Source organism: Hemicordylus capensis, chromosome 1 (genome assembly GCF_027244095.1).
Source record: "Hemicordylus capensis ecotype Gifberg chromosome 1, rHemCap1.1.pri, whole genome shotgun sequence".
In the NCBI taxonomy this organism is placed as follows: Eukaryota; Metazoa; Chordata; class Lepidosauria; order Squamata; family Cordylidae; genus Hemicordylus; species Hemicordylus capensis.
Window position 1 is genome coordinate 28991123 of NC_069657.1, and position 19392 is coordinate 29010514.

Here is a 19392-nt window from a genome sequence, read left to right on the forward strand (position 1 = left end):
AGAAGGTGCTCTAGGCCCCTGATCATTCTGGTTACCCTCTTTTGCACCTTTTCCAGTTTGACAATGTCCTTTTTTAGATGTGGTGACCAGAATTGTATTATGACCAGAATTGTACGGTGACCAGAATTGTACAATAGGATGACAAGGCAGGCACAGCAGGAGAGTTTTCCAGCAATCAAGAACTGCAAAAGCATGTGCACAAACACATGAATCCCTGGTGACACCAGAAACTGGGCAACTCGGTTGTTTCCCTACAACTTTCACACATGCCAAGGGAGTGGCACCACATCACTTGGCAGAAATACCAATGTGCCGATTCAGTGCAAAATCTCATTAAAACCTTGTGCATGGAAACCTTCCTGTTGTCCAGTCATATAAAGAAAGAGACAACACATGTCCCCACAAATCTCCTGACTGTATCTGTCCATTTGCTTGTGTTACTTGCAACACACATTGCCCAGAACGTAGGACCTTTAATTGCAGTTTCCACGCAAGATGTTTTGACAACTTCTATACAGAGAAGGGGAGGCGGCACATACGCAAGGGGGAACCCTTTCACTAAAAACACGCCTGATTGAGTGCGGCTGCCCAGCAAGGCATCCATTCTAAGGTGTTGCATGTGGAGTGTGGTCGGTGAGCAGGGCACTGATTTCCCTGGATGTCTGTACAGTACCTGTATTATTAAGGTTCCTGCGGATGGTGCTGCTCCCACCAACTCTATAGAGTGGTCTCATAAACACTGCACATATATGTATGTGTATCCAAATGTTCAGCCCTGCCCCCACCTCTGGCTTGAAGATGCAAAGAAAAGTCTACCATCAAAGAGCTAACTCAAAGTCTGGATTTAAAAAAATAGCCCCTAGAATTTTTAAGTAGCTGTGATTAGTTGTGAGGAGGGGCTAGGTTGAGCAGGCCTGCTCTAATCCATGGGTGTCCTGACCTGTGATGCTCTGCGGTGGCTGATTTACACACACCACAACACCAGTCCCATGCTGAGACGTTTGAATGTGGACTATTATCTACCCCAGAGAAGTTTCCCTACTCTGCCTGCCCGAGACTGCCTGGTCACATGGAACAGCCTAGACTCCCTGAGAGTCTAGAAGGGTTGAGTGGAGATGGGACAGTATGGAATATGATTTCTGTTATTAACCAGAGATACCATGAGCCCCATATCAGCAGGGCCCCCTAGAGTTGGATGACCTACCTCATGAGAGTGTAGTCCAATGGAGACCCAAAGCTCATGGAGGCTCTGGTCCTCCCAAATGGATTAGCCTTCTCATGAGAGGGCTGATCCACAGCCGGCAACTTTTGTTGAAAAGCAGGAACTTTTGTTGAAAAGCATTATATCCACAGCCGGCCAGCCAACATGGGGACAGGAGTGTGGTGGATCTTCCAGGACTGTTTGGCCTGGGTCCACCATTCCAAGAGCATCCTCTTTCACAATGGACCAAACCCCAGAATCCTTTGCCCGCCCTCATATTCATGTTCCCTCCTAGAAAGTCTTCATGACCCCTTCCAGGAGTAATATCAATCTAATGATCCTCTGCACCCCACTCCAATACCAGTAGTTGTGCATGTACAAGACTGTATGGCTGCAGGACCCTTGCAAGGGCAGTGGTGCAAGTGGTGTGGGGAACAGGTTTAAATGTCCTTTCCCTGCTGAGGGTGGCCGGTCAATGCTGAAAAGGCATGGTCGTACTGGGAGATTGTGGCCATTGGTTGTCACTCTGCTGACATTCTGACTCTTTGCCTGCAGTCCGGTGACACAAGCGCTACAGAGCTTGCTGGGATGTGGCTTCGGCATACCAGGAAGAGGCAAGGGCCCCTCTGCCCACAAGCCAGAGGATGAGAGATCATGGCTTAATGATTGTCTGTGGGACGATTCTTGGGCTTGCAGATTAACCCTGGTGGCGCAGTGGTAAGGAGCCCCTGGTGGCGCAGTGGTAAAACTGCCGCCCTGTAACCAGAAGGTTACAAGTTTGATCCTGACCAGGGGCTCAAGGTTGACTCAGCCTTCCATCCTTCCGAGGTCGGTAAAATGAGTACCCAGAAATGTTGGGGGCAATATGCTAAATCATTGTAAACCGCTTAGAGAGCTCTGGCTATAGAGCGGTATATAAATGTAAGTGCTAACCACAGGTCCGTCTACCAGTCCAAGGCTTCATGCAACATCCAAAGGTGGAGAGAGAGGAAGAGGGGACATAAGAACAGCCCTGCTGGATCAGGCCCAAGGAAGCCCATCTAATCCAGCATCCTGTTTTGTACAATGGCCCACCAGATGCCGCTGGAAGCCACAGGCAGGAGTTGAGGGCATGCCGTCTCTCCTGCTGTTACTCCCCTGCAACTGGTACTCAGAGGCATCCTGCCTCTCAGGCTGGAGGTGGCCTATAGCCTTCCAACTAGTAGCCGATGATAGACCTCTCCATAAGAGAGGGAGAGAGATGGGCACTCCCTCCACAACGGGAAAGCACGAAGGAAGGGAAAAAAGCCTCAAAGAGATTACATTGAGTTAAGTTTTAACACAAAAAGAGAACAGAGAAACCCTCCCCCCTCTCCCCCCAGCCCGATTATTATTTTGTTATTTAAGTGATAATATGAACCTAAGGTTAAGGAGAAATTACATGTGCTGATGATCTCCTAGTGGCCTCCATTGTAATGTTCCATTATCGTGTATGTTAATCACAGCATTAACTAAAATGAACGTACTTGTGATACTGTCAAACACCAATGGAAATCAAAAGACACAGGAGGTGCCTTACAATTGTTTTAACCATTAATGGCTCTTAAGAAACACAATATGACAGCCAGGAAAGGGGAGGCAGAGAGAAAGAAAAAGAGTGAAGTTTTACAAAGGTTGAAAATGATATTGGTTGGGGTTGTTTGGTGGAGCCTACCCTAAAGCCTTTTTTAAAAAAATGTTTCTATACTAATGCTTTGAAAGAAAATCTGTAGATTACATGGCACTATTACCAAATTTAAGTTAAATTTACACCTTAAACTCTTAAGGGAGACATTTCTGTCTATTAAAAGGAGTCTACTTCCTCTGCTTCCCCCGCCCTCCATTCCAGCCTCCACATGAGTTTCACGTTTTGGCAAAACCCTATCACTGGTTTTTTTTTCCTGGGGAGAAAAAAGAAGTGATGAGATTTTAATAGCTAATAATAGGAGACAACATAAAAGCACAAATCCAATTTAAGTGAAAGGGTTCCTGTGTAAGCATTACTTGTCAGTCTTTGGTCGTACTGTATAGGGACCAGCTAGAGAGCAGTGGCAGCAAAGAAATATAAAGTCCAGATTTAATTCTGATACAGAGAAATACAATTTCAAAACTGGACGTCTTATCATAGGCATGTCCCATTGGAGAACTCATTTCCCTAGCAAAAGCCTGTCACTGCCATTATGTTGTACAAGGAACCAATTTACTACTACAGCTAAACAGGGTTACCAGTGCTGTTGGAACTTAAGCATTTGAAGTTATCGCTCGGAGAAAAAAAATAGCATTTCAAATGTCAGTGAAATGGGAAGGTATAATTGAAAAGTATCAATCAGAGAAGCAAGAGAGTTTAGAAGGCTAAGACTGCAGTTTTAGTACGAATTTCTCTTGCCCCCTTTCTTTCTTTCTTTCTTTCTTTCTTTCTTTCTTTCTTTCTTTCTTTCTTTTTCTTCCTCCCTTCCTTTCCACTGCTAAATGAGCAAAGAGGAACCTTTTTGCAGTGGTGTTTCTCTTTATTTAGCAGGGGGAGAGCAACTGACCTTATCCATCCCCAGCACAGCTTCCTCCAGTTGCTTTTGCTGGTTTCTATCTTATGTTTCTTTTTTAGATTGTGAGCCCTTTGGGGAAAGGGGAACTATTTTATTTATTTATATATATCTATGTAAACTGCTTTGGGAACTTTTGTTGAAAAGCAGTATATAAATATTTGCAGCATTCCTTCCTTCCCTTCCTTCCTCAATTTTCCCCTTCATTTGCAAGTTGGAGATTTAGTTTAGTAAAATAAAAGATTTCTGCCAGCTCCTTGTTTGAATGTCAAGACATGAAATAAATTTTGATGGTTTCCTCTACACACTTCAGTGACTCTAATTTCACTACAAAGTTGCTCACCCCACCCAAATCCAAAGCTGCCAATCTGTAACATTCCTAAAAGAAACAAACAAAAGAAGATTTAAGGCTACACACACACACTCATATACAACTCATATGCATCTAGCTATTTATTTTGATTTAAGCTGCCCCCTCCCAAATCCTTGGTGCATACTGCTATGAACAAAATCATACACCAAAGTAACCTTGTGCTCTTACAATGAGGAGCGTGTGGAATTAAAAAAAGAAAGAAAGAAACAAGCTCCAAATAGAAGAAGTGTTTTCACAAGGAGTTCTAAGAAGTCTATTCAGTCTGGAATGTCACTTGTGAATGTGGCTGCTAGTGTGAAATAGAATGTGGAAGGGTGTTTTTTTTAAAAAAAAAAAATTGAACGAACATCCATGTTGATTTTTCATTCAAAGTACAGATATGGAACAATGAAAATGACGGATGAACTGCTGACATACTGCGCAACATTACATGTAGCAATGCAATGTTTGTGCAGTTGTGCATGTGTTGTTGCTCTAAATGCAAGAATTGTGCAAACTCAGTTGCACAACTGATGGCTATTATTTCCAATGGCAATCAATTCTGCAACTGTGTTTGTGCAATCCTTCTTTAGTGCAACAGTGCTCTTATATAACTGCACGAGCATCACATTGCAATGCACATGTAATGTTGTGCAGTATGTCAGCCTACATTAGTCATTTATTAGTCATTTTCATTCTTCCATATCTGCACAACTGTTGCAAAATCTTGTGCAACCACGTGAACATGTAATGTAATCATGACATTACATGCAAATGCGCATGTAACACAGAATGTCAGCCATATAGTTAGACAAGCATTATTCATTTAATCTAAGTGCAGCAATTATCTTCCAACACTGATCACATAAACACTGTTCCACACATTACACTGCAACAAATCTGAGTTTGTCATTGTGTGCGCCGCCCTCAGCAGGGAGTTTTATCCACTCCCAACATTTGACAAGTTTTCTTGTAGAACATCTGTTACATTAACAATTTACATTTTGATTTATACTTAAAATCTTAGATAGGCACCTAAAAATGTGTGAAAACACCCTTACTTAACAGGAAATTGATACATTTATTTATTTTTAATAGACTTTTTAAAAAGATAGATCAGTTCATTAAAATGCAAATAGTGAATAAATAACAGAATGGAAGGTCATCCTTGGGGTCATGTTTTCATAGAATCATTTTTTTTTCCAAATTCAATTTTTATTAATTTTAACAAGAGTAATATTGTCATTCATTACAAATACACACAAAAAGGTGGACTTCCTGCACACATCTCTTCGTGAATCATCAACTACAAAGTTTACCCTTGCTATAATAATAAGTTTTCATAGAATCATAGCATTTGGGAGTCGAAAGGGATCTTGGAGGCCTTCTAATCCCACCCCCTGCTCAGTGCAGGACACTGCTGCAATATCGCTGATAGATGATGAGCAGTGAGAAAGGGCAAGGGGGCTAGCGGCAGTGGCATATCTAGGGAAAATAGCGCCTAGGGCAAGCACTGAAATTTTGCCCCCTGTCCAAACATCTGACACCCATCTTTCAGATAACTTTATCATAATATCAGCTGAAAAATACAAGTCAAGCTCATTAATCTTTTAATATTTCAAAAATTATTTAGCAGTGGATGTAGCCAGACCAAAAAATGCTGGAAAACTACAAATTTCAGTATCCTGGGGCTCATGAAAAAACCAAATACTATGTGGAGGAGTACTTGGAAAACTAAACAGAAGTGCCTGTCTAATTCTCTACTATGCATTGTAGCATCACCATTACATAAGTTTTAAAAATAAATGGAGAATTTGACTTTTCCCAGATACTCTGAAAATAATGAAAGGATATGCAGAGTAAACTGTCTCACTGCTTGGAATATATTCTAGTATTTCAGAAAGACAGTTAAAATGAGAGAAAGAGAGCAAGAAACTCCCAGTGGGCCTTCATACTAAGGATTTCACACTGATTCAAAGACAAACTCACCATTAGTAGCCATATTATTAAGACATCACATTTAACTCACTCATCACAAGAAACAAAGTAAGAGCAAATGAATACAATCCTAGCTCATAAGCTTCAGCTCATTATTCACAAGCCCTGATTCTCTGTACATAGTGTGAAACTGAATATGTGTACAGTGATTTATATTATATTGAATTAAAAATAATACCTGTAGTCCCTTCAGGGGGCTTCCTAAAGGCTGTGGCGGGGTCTTCAAAGGTTCCCCCTCCCCCCGCTAGCTTCTAGGGCCTCGCAGGGACCATTTTAGCATGTGTCGTGGCCATTTTTTAATTTGTTTAAAAAATGGCCGCTAAAAAAAATGGCCACCATGCATGCTCAAATGGCCTCTGCAAGGCCTGGCCTGGCCTAGGGCCTCACAGAGGCTATTTGAGCATGTGCAGTGGCCATTGTGTTTTCAGCAGCCATTTTTAATTTTTTTTTTTTAATTTTATGAAATGGCGCCCCCCTTCAAGTGGTGCCCAGGGCATGTGCCCTGCCTGTCCCACCCTAGATACGCCCCTGGCTAGCAGGGAGGAAACCTTAAAAAGCTTAACTCCTTCGGCGGGCAGATCACCCATTCAGATTATTACCAGCTGCTGCTGGTAACTTGGAGGGTCAGGGTGCCGGGACACGTCACCCCACCCCTTGGAGTTCCCATAATGCACCACATCAGTGCATCCTCCCTCCCCTCCCCAAAGCTACCCAAGAGCCCCGCAGTCTGCCAGCCCTGGATGTAAGCAGCCACAGCTGGCAGATCCATCACAAAATTAGGGTTAGGAAAGCGCTCGCTCTCCTAACCTCATTTTAGAGGGTGGCTATGGAGGCGGGTTTGCTACCAAGGCACCGCCAGGATCGGGCCTGATCCTAACGGTAGACGCATGCAGGGAAAACCGGGCTGGGCTTCCTTAGCCTAGTTTTGCCTGCGCATGTGAATAGCTTCTCTATCTGAAATCCTCTTATAAAGAAGAGTCCACCATGAAGCGGATTCTTTCACAGTTAGGAAACTTCCGCTAATGACAAACCTGAACATGCTCCCTTGTAATTACAACACCCTCCACACACACACACACACACACACACACACACACTTGTGGTGGCAACAGAAAACAATTAAGCGACGCACAGAAGGGCCAAAATGCATGTGGGTCAAGTTGTGTCCCACATCTTAGATTTCTGAAACAGAAATGGGGGCAATTGCGGGGCAATTACTTTTCTGAGGGGGTGCTTGCCCCTTGCCCCACCTCAAGGGGAACCATTCTTGACACATGCATCCACAGATACAGTCGCCACCTCTGGCAGCAATGCATGTTTGTGTGATGTCTCAGAAATCTGCCATTGTGCTCAAGCGAATCAGAAGCAGCAGCTACATCCATGAATGTACTGAGTTAGATATTATAATTTATTTTAAGATGGGTTTTCCCGTTAGGTCATCTAGGCTGATCCAGGCCTCAAATAAATTGCAGTCGTCCAAACTGGCCTCAACATTCATCTGCCCTTCACCTCTCTTCAAACCTCCCTTTGGTCAAATCCACTCTCGCATGTGACTCCATCAAGCAAACGAAAAACGTTCACATTCTGTGCTTCTCAGGGAGGCAATTACACAGAAGAATGCAAAGCTGAACGAAATGGCAATGGTTAGAACAGGGAGGTTTACATTAATTGAGCAATCCTGATTGGCATTGTCTGAAAGAGCATACATCGAAGGTGTTACGAGATTCTGGAAAGCTTCTGTGCAACCTAGTGAGAAAAATGGCATCATAAAGCTGCCACAATTGGCATGAATGCCAATTTAAACTTTCCATGCTTCTGAAGGAGTTTTACCTCACACATAGGCACACATATCCCTCATCGTACATTAGTGTGTAGATATATTCCTCCTCCACTACGACCTCAGTGATGGATTTCAAATGTCATAATGCCTAAAAGCCTGCGATTGTCACTTATGCTAATAGCCCGGTACAGAATCCCTCCTGAAGTTTAAAGCAGTGAAAGCCTGCCTAGCTAGTGGCCCATGAAGCTAGCAGAGCATTGCCTACTAGCCACATATGGGTTGCATTCAGCTAGAGAAAGGGGGGCAAGCCACATATGCCTAACATCAGGGTTGCCAACCTGTGGTCTCCAGATGTTCTTGGACTACAACTCCCATCATCCCCTGCCACGATGGACAAAGGTGATTGTAGCTGGGGATGATGGGAGTCATAGTCTTGCCTTACATGAACATTCAGTTCTCAAACTTAGTCTGCTTCTGGAGAATCATCCTTTTTTTATAATAGAAGCATATTATGCCCTCAACTCCTGCCTGTAGGCTCCCAGCAGCATCTGGTGGGCCACTGTGTGTAACAGGATGCTAGACTAGATGGGCCTGATCCAGCAGGGCTGTTCTTATTCTATGCTTCAGCAGCAGGAGTGGAGTTGCTGTGGATGTGCATCGTTTAACTGCATGCCTGCAGTATTGGTTATGATGTTGGGCAGGAAATCATTAATAATTTAGAATACAAGGGCCGAGATCCAGATTAATGCCCTGCTTGCACAAATATGTTTCGTGAGCACAAGGATTTTTTTCCAGGTTTTTTTTTTTAAATAAAAATAAAAATAACAGCATACATGAGAATATAACCAAGAATAAAAGGCGGGCGAGCCGGGCGGGTGGGACTTCATAATGAACATAATAGTCTTAAAGCACAAACAATTCATTACAACTAAGCCCAATCCCAGATGCTCCTGATTTAGCACAAATGAATAGTGCAAGAAGGATGTTGCCATATTCAGATATGCTGAGTCAGGAGCTTGCATTCCAGACAAGTATTATGCTATTGCAATGTTTACAGTTGAGCGACAAGCTGGTGCACCTCCTGCTGAAACCTCTTCCTCATATGTTTTGCAAGGAACGTTTTGTGCAAGAGTGGAACTTTGAACATCCCTTCAACTTTGTGCAGATACACACCTTTCTTGCACTAGCACCACATTTTTGTGCAAGCATAGTGTTAGGCTGGATGTCAGCCAATAAGGTCGTTCTCACAACCTATGAGCAGAGTGGGGAGGGCGCAGGGGTGAAGGCAGGAGTGATCTTACCTTCCCCTCGGATGATCCATGTAAGCTTCCTGGCAGCATGCACATCCACATAAGTGGCACTTCCAGGAGAAGTGTGGTGGTCTGGAGGCCAGGGAAACGGGCTGAGCCACCGTTGGGCAAATGGGTTCAAAGAACCCGGGCCGCCACCAATCAGGGACCGCGCCTCGTGGCCCCGACACACACCCCATGTCTGACATCACACAGAGGGGTGCTGGTTTAGCTCCCAAGCGGGGCTGCACAGCCCTGTTCGGGAGTTAAATGGCCGGCACTGCATTTGCGGCGTGGCCATGAAGGCAGGGAAGAGACATTCCTGGCTGCGCTTCAAATGCAGCGCCGGCCAGGATCTAATTACCGAACGGAGCCATGCAGCTCCGTTCGGGAGCCAGACCACGCCTCCTGCATCTGACGCGAGGGTGTGGCTAGCCCCTGCGTCTGACATCAGACATGGGGGCAGGGTGAGAGGGGCCACCATGCTGTGGCTGGGCACAGGCCGCTCACGTCATGGCTCTGCATCTGCAGGGAAACACAGCCCAAGTTCCAGAAATCACACAATGCACCACGCAAGGGCCATGGTGCATTGAGGGATTCCCCCACAAGACCGGTGCTCTAGATGCCTGGCTCTATGTCTGCTTGGGCTGCCTGCATCTGAGAATCTCTGTTAGAGGGAATAGTGATCGGGTACCTGGGTAGAAAGACACCCTTGCTCGCACCCTTCCACCCAGGTAGTAGCCCAGGAACAAACCTCAGGCCACCCAGCGAGGCAGTGCTAAAACTGCCATCCATATGGACTATGGATTAATACACTGAAGGATTCCAAATATATAAAGAATAAAATATCAGAATTTATTTATTTATTCATTCATTCATTCATTCATTCATTCATTCAATTTTTATACTGCCCTTCCAAAAATGGTGCAGGGCAGTTTAAACAGAGAAATAACAAACAAATAAGATATGATATTATAGAACAGCAGTCAAGAAGCAAGTAGCCACATTAATCTAGGAAGTACGTGGCTACATCCCCTTGGATTTTTACACTGACTATATTATGCTGAATATATTTATTGTGACTGTATCAATAAAATATTAATTCACCCCTTTTGTAATTGGATCAGTTTTGAATTTAACAATTATGATTGATCAAACAAGCAAAAATTGCTCAGTCTAACATTCATAATTCTGACTGCCCAAATCTCTTCTTGTCAGAAAGTCTGCTTTTTTTCCCTGTGAAATCTCCCACTTGTACATTTCTTTCAAGTAATCCTACGATTGCCTTTTAGTCTGGAATGCCTGAATATTGTTAATGCAACACAGAAAGTGAAAGAGAACCATTTTAAATCAAATGCACGTTTTATTCTAGGCAATGTATGCTTTTTTTAAAAAAAATCAGAATACAGATGTGGGAAATGCAACAGAAATGATCAAAGTACATGTTACAAGAAACTCAGGGCTGCCCAAGGAAATGGTGAAACTCAATAGCTTTTCCTTTTCCTTTTGTTTTGGTGGCTCCCACTCCTGCTGTCACTGCTGCCTTCCACAGCCGCCACCCTCCTGCCTGCCTGCCTGCCTCATCAGCAGCCGCAACGAGTTGATGTGCATGGGGCCAGAGATGGGGGAGTCGTGCACCACCTACCTCCACAGCCAGCCACCTGACTCTCTTCTTCCACCCTCACATGGGCTAATGATGTCACTGCCTGGTGTCACGTGTCAGGCGGTGACATCATTAGCCCTCATTGGTGCTGAAAAATCCTACAAGGGCAGAGGGAGAGTGAGTGACCTCCCTGGCCTTGGCCTTGGCCCTGGACAAATAAGCACCACTCTTTGCCAATGCTAATGAGACAGGGAGATGGGCAGCCACAGAAGCAGGCAGTGTGTGGCCCTGGTCCCATTGGGCAGGCCCCCCCACCACCACACACACAGCTCCATTAGGTAGCCTGTGTTCACTAAGCACATTGAGTACATAGGAACAGCCCTGCTGGATCAGGCCAAGGGCATATCTAGTCCAGCATCTTGTTTCACACAGTAGCCCACCAGATGCCTCTGAGAAGCCCGCAAGCAAGAGGTGAGGGCATTCCCTCTCTTTTGCTGTTGGATAGCCCAGCTTTTGAATCCTGCTCTTAACCAAAGGAGAGAGAGCTCTCCTACCTTTGATTTTTGGATCATGTGGATCTAGGCCTTGTACTCTTCCACTTCTTATACTCAACCACTGGGACCCGGAAAGCCTGGAAACAATAGAGAGCTGTGGCTACAGGGGCTGCTGTCCATGGTTGTGCCTCTCTGCAAAGCATGCTCCATGATCCTGTGGCTGGAGCCACTTTGGCAGGGCTGGATCCGCCTCCTATTCCTTTGTGGCCAGTCAGAGGGCAGCTGCTGAAATCATGAGGCTTTGCAGTCTACTGGCAGTGCAAATCATGCTGGGAAGGCCTGCTAGGTCTTCAGAGGACGTCCCATGCCTGCAGCTCCTGATTTTAGCAATGTACGCCTCACCTGGCTTCAGGGACATAGCAAGGTTGGAGTGGGCCCAGAGACATGCTGTTCTGGTAGCTCCAGGTCTTAACACTCACATCACTTTCGGAGGATGAATGCAACTGAAGGCAGCCCGGGCAGGTGAGCGGCTGGGGGAGTCAGTCATGTGACTTGCCTCTGGAGGGGGGCCCAAGGCAGTGGGCCCCCAGACAACTGTCTTCCCTTGCCCTATAGTAGTTACACCCCTGACTGTCTTACTTGTGTGCTTTCTGAATTTGCTGACTCAAACCAGGGGCAAAGCTATCACTGCACAAACAAGTTCGAAGAACCCAGGCCATGCCTTACAGGGGCCGTGCCCCCTGTGTCTGACATCAGACGTGGGGGCATAGTTTAGCTCACAAACAGGGCCACAGGGCCCCATTTGGGAGCAAAACTGGGCAGCACCATGTTCGCACTGCAGCCGGAGCAGCTCTCCCTGCCTTCAAAAGGGCGCCTTTAAAATCATGGAGAGCCACTCCCAGCCACGCGAACGTGACACTGGCTGATTTAGCTCGCAAACCAGGCCGCATGGCCCTGTTTGTGAGCTAAAATATCCTCCCTACATCTGACATCAGATGCAGGGGGTGTGGCTAACCTTCTCTCCCTGCATCTGATGTCAGACGCTGATGTCTGACTATCGGGAGTTCCTACTCTCCCCCGTGAGACAAGGTTGTGTACCCAGCCAAATGGCAGGGTGCCAAGGGAAGCCAGGGGTGCCAAACACCAAGGTCACCCCAGCAATTACCTTTCAGGAGTCAGGGAGGGCTCAGAGAGACGTGCAACAGCTGCTGGGGGATGGGCGGGGACAGCCCAGGAGACGAAGCTTGGTGGCGAGGGAAAAGCCATGATATTAACTCCACAGCTGCAAACAGGTGCAGGGATATTAAGGAAGGGGGTGGAGTTAGAGAACAAGTCCCTTTGGGGAGCCAGGGGTTGGCTGGCCACGACACTGGCCCAGCCAGGGAAGATAGAGCAGGTTGGAAGGGGGGGGGAGTGTCTTAAATGCAGGGCTCTATTTAACCCAGGGGCTGCCGAGGATGAGGAGATCAGCCAGGATGGGCTTGTTGGTCTGACTGTCTCCCGGAGAGGAGCTCAGGCCTTTTTGTTCCCGCTGATAGGAGAAGAAGGGAGTGAATGAACTGCCCTCCTTCCCCAGCTCTGAGGCCGTGCCCACGCCTAAAATTTAGTGCTGGAGAGCGGAAAGCTTGGCTTGGAGAATTCCTTGCCCCAGGAACGCTGACACTGACTCAGGGGGTAGGGCTAGGGGGGGTAGGCTGAACCCAGGCCACCGCTGGTCTCCCTCCGCACCTGCTCAAACAGAGGTACTAATCATGTGCTGCTTCTGGAGTAGAGGTTCTCTAACCCTCCAGCCCACCTCCAAATGGTGGTGTGAACAGGCCTATTATGACTCTCTGACTTCCCTGGCTGATAATCATTGAGGCTATTCTCCCGACTGGCTAAAATCCGGCTAGGGGAGCCTAGCCCAATTTTAGCAGAACGTGAGAACCACCGGGCTCGCAGGCGAGCCCGGTTGCCTCAAAGCGGGTAACCCGCTTGTGAAGCCCTCCCCTTAGCCCAGGTTAGCAGAGCGAGCGCTCTGCTAACAGGGGTTTCCAGATTGTGTGTTGCCGCGGCAACTCACAAGGAGACCCCCAACCGGGAGGCTAAAAAGCAGCCTCCCGGCTCAGGGGTCTCTCCAGAAAGCTCTGCGCACTTGCACAGAGCATGCTGGAACTTCCGGGGGGCATGTGGCCGCTGAACTCCCAAGCCCCCACCGGCTCTGTGACGGAGCTGCCAGTCATGTGGGCAGCCAATCTGGCTGCCCAGGGCTTCCCCTCCAGTCATCTGTGGGGAAAGTGGGCTAAGCCTGCTCTCCCCACAGACCCACTCTGGGCAAGTCTCACCGATTGTGAGACTTGCCTCAGTGGCTGATGCTGGTTGGGCAGGGAAATATACCATGCCATTGTACTGGGCCTTACTTAAAGGAAGAGGGGTACCTGACATCGGGCTGTTGTTTTCACCAGCAGCTCTGTGTTCATTGTAACATGTAGTTCCACGTTTCACTGACCCTCATAAAAAGCTCTATTTTCTTACTCTGAAAATCATTTGCAAAGAGTCCAAAGGCTGCAATATGCTCACATAAACCATTTGAATAACAAACAACGGGAAGTGTTCGGTCTTTTCGCAGACATTTACGCAGAGGATGGCGGGGAGAGCTACTTAGACAACTGGCTCATTAGAAATAAATGTCTTAAATACAACAGGCAACAAACACTTTGGTGATACCATGCCGACGATGCTTTGATAAAATTAGTCCAAAAACATTGATTGCTTCAAGTGAGAGGAGGGAATATAGTGGGGAAAGCACTCAATAAAATGTATAGTCTCTTTAATCCAGGCATTATATGGGAAGTTTGGTTCAGAAGGGCCATACAAAAAGTGCTATATACTCTAACATTAAAAGAAATCCTATTATTGATAATAGAGGGGAATTGGGGGCACAATCCTCAGGGACATATTTCTGGAAGCCAAATAGCATTTTGGGAGGGAGGGGAGAGCAGCAAAAAAGATCCAGCCACCTTGTGTGTGTTTGGTGGCACAGCAAGCCTTTGACTAAGTTCCACAGCAGCCTCTCTTTGAGGGCAAGGCAAGTTCCACTACAGAGAGAGAGAGAGAGAGAGAGAGAGAGAGAGAGAGAGAGAGAGAGAGAGAGAGAGAGAGACCCACTAATTGGAATACCACATTCCCAAAAGCTCTTCTAAAAAGTCAAGTTGTGACCAAGATGGGGCTGTATGTCAGTGGTAGAGCATCTTCCAGGTTCAATCTCTGATCTCTCTAGGTAGGGCTTGGGAGAACTTCTGGCTGAAGCCTTGGAGAGCCACTGCCAGTCAGTGTACACACACAATACTGAGCTAGATGGACCAATGGAAACCCCTGCTAACTAGGCAAAGAGGCACCTTTTAAACGTGGTAATTCTCTTTATTGGGCAGGGGGGAAAGCAACTGGCCATATCCAGCCCCAGCATAGCATCCCTCCAGTGGCTGTTGCTGGTATCGATCTTATGTTTCTTTTTAGATTGTGACCCCTCTGGGGACAGGGATCCATCCTTTTCATTTATTTAACTATTTCTCTATGTAAACCGCTTTGGACACTTTTGTTAAAAAGCGGTATATAAATGTTTGTTGTTGTTGTTGTTTCCTAACTTGGTAGAAGACAGCTTCCTACGCTTCTACATTCCTATGACCATGTATGTAGGGAAAAGGCAAACATTGTGCTAGATGGACTTCCCTGTGGAGGGTATGCAACTGAGGTAAAGTAACCAAAAGGGCCTTGCCCTGCAGGTCCATTCATCAAAACATAATGCTTGGGGGGACCCAGAGTGGGACCTCTCATGTTGAGCAAAATGTGCAGGTAGGCACATAGGGTGGTCTCTGGGGACATGCAGCAGAAACAAGGCTGCATTCCATAAGAGTAGCCCCACTGTATCAGGCCCAAAGCCTATCACGTCCAACATCCTGTTTCACACAGTGGTCCACCAGGTGCCTCTGAGAAGCCCACAGGCAAGAGGTGAGGGCATGCCCCCTCTCCTGCTGTTGCTCCCCAGCAACTGCCATTTAGAGGTATCTTGCCTCTGAGGCTGGAGGTAATCTAAAGCCACCAGCAGGGGCGTAGCTAGGGGAGATGGGGCTTGTGTTCACCCCTCTCCCCGGCGGTTCCTTGAAGTGAAGGAGATAATGAAGAAAATAGGGAGGAGTGGAACTGGGGGGACCTCAGGAGCTGGGGGGCCCGGGTTCCTTGAACCCATCCACTACATTCCTGGCCACCAGCCAATATTGATGTCCTCAAACCCATGTAAAGTTGGAGCTAAAGCGTGGAATGAATATGTAATTGATGTGCAGTAATCTTTTCTGACCAAAAAAAAAAAAAAGCAAAAAAGCCACGCAAGTGCCAGATTTCGTCTTGCAGCTTTTGCATGCTGGCAGGAACTGTTGAATATCCTCTTCCCAGTCATTGCCTTACCAAGGGCGCAACAACTGCCTGAGGAGAGCTTGTAAACTTTCTTAAGGCCACAGGATTAAATCTGGCCTCACGTTGCTGTGTTGGTGGCACAGCAGGTTTCGTCAGGAAGGCCTATTTTTTGCTTGTGATGAGGCGACTTCCCTGGCAGTTACTGCCTGCAACAGACTGCAGGGAAGCTGCCAACATTCAAAAGCTCTGATGATGCGAGCCAACCTTAGACTAATAATTTTATATCTCAATATAAAGTGGAAGAAATTACATAAAAATAGACAATTTTAACAGTATGGTATTCTGTTATGAGAGAAGGCTAAATAACACTGGTGCCATATGAACATCTTTCTCCTATCTACAGTACCTAACTTTAGCGCAGTCCATATGTCTGTTTGTCTGATAGCTGAACTTAACCGAGAGAACATTAAATGGAGAGGGAGCTCTTAACATTTAGTGCCTCAGGAGGGGGGGAAACACTTCAAGGTGAAACACCTATCAATAGTGTACACCTTTTGCTGCATCCTTTGAAAAACAAGAATCAAATTAGCACTTGCTTTGGAACGGTGCCCCAGCAAACTGGGATGCCCAAACAAAGATTAAACACATGCACAGAGGCATATATAACTGCTCTGTCCATGGCTGGAGAGAGATGACAGTTCTTTCAGAGAGCAGAAGGTAAGTTGGAGAAGGGATTGCTGCTTGTTGTGTCCGTTGAGCCATCCTCCCCATACACAGCGGGGTAACTCCATGCCTCTAGTGCAGCGGTTCCCAACCTGTAGTACTCCAAGCGCTGCTGAACTACAACTCCCATCATCCCCAGCCATGATAAATTGTAGCTGGGGATGATGGGAGTTGAAGTGCAGCAACATCTGGAGTACCTCAGATTGGGGACCCCTGCTCTGCACTAGCCCTGGACCATGCAGGCATTGAGGTTAACATAGGAATATAGGAAGCTGCCATATACCCAGTCAGGCCTTTGGCCCATCTAGCTCAGTATTGTCTACAACAGTGTTTCTCAACCTTTTTGGACTCAAGGACCGCTAAATCATTTGTGCAGAGTGTCAAGGACCGCTACATTCTTTGTGTGCAGTTTCCCGGACCAGCAGTTAGTAGAGGGGTTTCAAGTTTAATTTTATTTTATATATCTAAGACTTTATACCGGTCCAAAACTTGCATCTACTTGCAATTAACTTGCAATTAAAATAATGTCATAAAATAAAATTTGTTAAACAATAAACTATTTTATTTACATACTATTTACACAAGAAATTAATTAAGAAATTAAATAATGTCATAAAATAAAATTTGTTAAACAATAAACTGTATTTTATTTACATACTATTTACATATCAAAATGCACACAATGTTAATGTGAACATTATATTCAAATATTTTAGGAGCAGAGGAAGAAGTCTGATAATGAGATATTCAAAATAAAACCTTGGTATGAAAACCAACAATATTCTTCCTTTCCATGTAGCCATAAATAAGAGCCATGTCTGCTTACTGGAAAGTATGCATTCCCAAATTCCAAGGAGACTCTTAGTACATGCATATAAAAAAAGAATCATTAAAATAGAACACATTCAAGCACTATTTGAATGCTTCCATTACTTTCTCCCAAAAGCAATATTGGGGCTGTATTTGTGAATGGCAAAGAGATGACAAACTTTTGGTACTTCTGCAACAAGACAGTGGTAGAAAGGGTGTTCTCCAAAGCCATCCTCAAGCAAGCAGATCTTTCCCAGTCAGTACTACTTGATCCTCCATTTCTTCATATCTAGCAAGCTCCTTTATGAGGCGCAGCAGGTCGGCGCAGCCCTCAGACCGCGCGGCTCGGAGATGGAACGGGGCCATTTTCGCGGGGGGCGGATGGGATGGGATCCGGGGACTGCCTCTGTTTGCAGGCCAGTGCTTCTGTGCAGCATCCCAACTCTGTGGCCATGCACAGCACTGCTGGCTTATTTAAGCCCACGTAACGTGGGACTGCAAAAGAAAAGTTGCAGGAGACTCAGAGTTGTAGCGGAAGAAGAGGGAAGCGAGGCGTCGCCAAAACAGAGAAAGGGCTGGAACAGAAGAAGCGGCTAGGAGGAGTAAGAGCGAGCGAGGGCGGGCGAAAGGGAGAGGCTAGCAGGTCGGAGTGGGGTTTGAGGGCAGAGAGGCGAGGGAGCAACAAGAGGCAGGGATTGGGCAGGGCCGAGGGAGGAAAGCCCGCAAAGAGTGGAGTCAGGGTGAGGAGTCTGCGCCAGGGAAAGCCAGATTAAGGAGTGGCACTTTGGGAGCAACTTTTGTCGAGTGCGGAGCGAAGAAACTTGGAACAGGGCCATTTTCCCGGGGGGGGGGGGATGGGATGGGATCCGGGGACTGCCTCCGTTTGCAGGTCAGTGTTTCTGTGCAGCATCCCAACTCTGTGGCCATGCACAGCACTACTGGCTTATTTATCCTCAATGCTCTGCTCTCCACTCCCTCGCGTGAGTCCCCGATAGTTGAAGAGCAGGAGAAGCAGTCGGCGGCGGCGGCACAGGCACAGTCAGGCGCCAAGCATCCCCCTGGCAGCACAGAGGGAAAAAAACTGCAATCTCAGTGGCAGCTTCTTCAAGTAGTTTTGGGCCGATTTGGCCCGTCTTCGGCCATGTGGGGGCGGCGGCGGCAGCTTCTTTGGCCTGAAATTGGGCCTTTGTGGGGGCGGCTGGGCGGCGGCTGCAGCCGCGGCAGTTGTTTGGGGCAGGCAGTAGTTTGGGCCTATTTCGCCGTCTTCGGTCATGTGGGGGCGGCGGCGGCTTCTTTAGCTTCTGTGGGGGCAGCTGGGTGGGCGGTCGGTGGCGGCGGCAGTCTGGGCTGATTTGGGCCCAGACTGCCGATTCTGGGCCGATTTGGGCCCAGACTGCCGATTCTGGGCCTTGATCTGGCCATGTGGGCGACAAGCGAGAAAGCGGCAGGGAGGGGTAAGTAAACCCTCCCGCCCTCCTAAATATACCCCCCCCCCTGCAGTTGGTCAAAGCAAACACTCACAGCCTCAGCACCTCACTTATTTTTAGCCCAGTAAGTTTAAGCAGCTCACCTTCAAAGATCTCAAAAAACCACCTTCCAGCAACCACCCAATTTCTCCACTCACTCACTCACTGACTGGGCTATCTTCCCGCCTCGGCACAAGCCCCGCCCCTGCTCCACCCCTATTGGCCACTGACGTTCCAGGAGCCTCGGAATTTCCGGGGAGAGAAAAACTTTTACAGCGGAGAGAAAAGCGGATAGAAAAACAAGCGTATTCAGTTTGGAGCCCTGCCTTCCTAGTCGCGGACCGGCACTCAAGCCTCCGCGGACCGCTGCCGGTCCGCGGACCGGCTGTTGAGAAACTGGTCTACAAAGACTGGCAGCAGCTTCTCCAAGGTTGCAGACAGGAATCTCTCTCAACCCCATAATGGAGATACCAGGGAGGAAACTTGGGACCTCAGATGCTCTTCCCAGAGCGGCTCCATCCCCTAAGGGGAATATCTTACCGTACTCATACATATAGTCTCCCATTCATATGCAACCCAGGTGGACCCTGCTTAGCAAAGGGGACAAGTCATGCTTGCTACCACAAGACCATATCTCCTCCCCTGAAGTTAACTCATAACTACTTTATTCTGGGATCTCATACAGATTAGTGAACCACATTCTGCCTCTCTTTGGGTTTGCCACCCCAA

The 19392-nt window shown here is 47.0% G+C and overlaps 1 long non-coding RNA gene across 1 annotated transcript; it reads right to left on the minus strand.

Moving 5' to 3' along the window:
* Window positions 1–16927: 16927 nt before the first annotated feature.
* Window positions 16928–18925, minus strand: LOC128341291 (uncharacterized). Its single transcript, XR_008314321.1, has 2 exons — window positions 18768–18925; window positions 16928–17692 (listed from the first exon to the last, which is right to left on the minus strand). It is a non-coding gene; the product is annotated as an uncharacterized LOC128341291 (long non-coding RNA).
* Window positions 18926–19392: the final 467 nt, after the last annotated feature.